We start from the raw sequence: 2111 nt of genomic DNA, 5'->3' as shown, positions 1-2111 counted from the left end.
CACACTTAGGAATTACCTCTATGCCCCTTCTAGAATAAACATACATTATCCTAGGCTTAGTGACTTTTGGTAATAATAAATCAGCATTCGTATCATTACTCCCGCCTTCAAAAAAGTCTTGTCCTCAAGACTTGCATCCGGAAACTGACTTTGAATGGAAGAGAGGTCCCTGGAAACACCCCCCTCGATTTGACAGGAAGACTTGGGAACAAGAGGAGCTGCTTCATCAGAAGCTAACCAAGTTTGAAGGGAAGTAAGAGGCTGCTGAGGAAGAGTCAACCCTTGAATTAGAACAGATTCACCCCGATGCAGAAAACACATCCAAGACTTATCTCAGTTATGGGTTACCACGCCCAAGGTTTTCAACGATTCTATTCCCAAAACCACATCTAGATGCCCAGTATCAAACACCAACGCATTCACATTAAATGTACAGCCTCCTACTAGGATTGGAAGATTAACACAACGGCGAGTAACAAACACTTTATGACCATCTCCCAATTGTATGTTGATACCTCCAAACGATGTGTATGGAAGACCCAATGAGAGTACTAATTGTCGAGAAACAAAATTGTGAGTAGCCCCACTATCTACCAAAATCACTAGTATATTCCGTATCGATCCGTCCAATTTCAAAGTCTTACCCCCTGGTGCCTCTGAGGTAGCCCCAAAAAATTCCAAAGTTGTATACAACCCCTGCACAGGATGATCAGTTGGTTGATCAATCTGTGGTTGGTCTTCTTCTAATGTAAAGTGATTCCCCTCATCGACACCATACTCATCATCCCCTAATAGCATTACCCTTAACTTTCCCTCCGGGCATTTGTGACCAGGACTAAACTGTTGGCCACAACGAAAACATAAACCCTTCTTAGGACGATCTTCCCATTCCGTTCGTGTAAGGGAGCTAATTCCCCGATCACGATGCAGAAGTTGAGCGACCTCCGAAGAAGCAGACCCCGATTGACGATTTGGAGAAGGAAGGTGATTAGAGTCATCACGAGACGGAAAAGCCCTATCGCTAGGTTTGGAAGATATGGGCCCTTTTGACTCAGTCCGGCCCATAAATGAAGAATGATCCATGTGTAGAGCAGACCCAAGCCCACCTTGTTGTTCGTAACGGAAACGGGATTGAGAGATGGTACCGGTAGTGGGTCGGAGCATTTCTTCCACATCCTTAGCCAAGTACATGGCATCTAACCTAGACTAAGGACGATGCAATCGTATCCAACGTTTGACTTCATCACGTAAACCAGCGATAAGTTACCCCAAAGCTTGGGACTCCGGCAATTTAGGAACTAAGGACAGCAAGTACTCAAAATCATCGATGTAATCGTAAATAGAAGAGGATTGCTTAATAGTCGCCAATTGTTCATACGGATTCTGGATTTCCAGACCGCTAAATCGTTGTAACAATTCAATTTGAAATTGGTCCCAGGTAATAGAATCATGAACTTGCCTAACAATTGTAAACCAATGTTGAGCAACCCCTACCATACTCAATTGAGCCAAACGAAGTCGRAGGGCAGGARGAGTACCGTTAATATCGAAATACAGGATTGCTTTCTGAATCCATCCTTGCGGATCGAACCCGTTAAACTCTGGCAATTTGATCTTCTTGACAGCCTATGGAAGGCCATCGGTGGTTGTAGGCGGAATCGGACCCCCACCCCACGACCATTCACCATTGTCAGGAGACCCAAAAGGTGGATCGATGGTGCCAGAGAACCCACTGGAATCCCCCAGCTGAGGTTTTCCTTGTTGTTTCACTCACGCCATCATTACTTTGCGAAATTCGCTGGACTCAACTTGATCAGCCTCCAAAATCTGAATTGCCGACTTGATTTCCACCACATCGGACTGTAAGCGCTGAATAATTTCCTCGTGTTGCTCAAAACGAGATTGAATGGAACGTGTTTCCATCGGAATTTTGGAAAAGAGGTTGGAAAACAAGAGAAATGGCAGGTTAACGGCAGGTCGTCGGCAGGTCGGACCAATGATAGAGAACCGAAAACTGAAAACAGAGTAGTAATGAACAGTAGATGAAATGGAGAAGAAATAGGAAATTTGTATTAATGAAGAAACAAGAGCCAAACGATTCCAGGGAAACT

At 44.4% G+C, this 2111-nt stretch overlaps 1 protein-coding gene across 2 annotated transcripts in view; it reads left to right on the top strand.

Moving 5' to 3' along the window:
* Positions 1-2111, top strand: part of LOC112527944 (lipid phosphate phosphatase 2-like) — a 13653-nt gene that overhangs the window by 10073 nt on the left and 1469 nt on the right. The window lies entirely within an intron of this gene.

This window comes from Cynara cardunculus (assembly GCF_001531365.2).
Source record: "Cynara cardunculus var. scolymus isolate 2C chromosome LG 15, CcrdV1, whole genome shotgun sequence".
Taxonomy (NCBI): Eukaryota; Viridiplantae; Streptophyta; class Magnoliopsida; order Asterales; family Asteraceae; genus Cynara; species Cynara cardunculus.
This window is presented reverse-complemented; position numbering and strand designations above follow the sequence as displayed.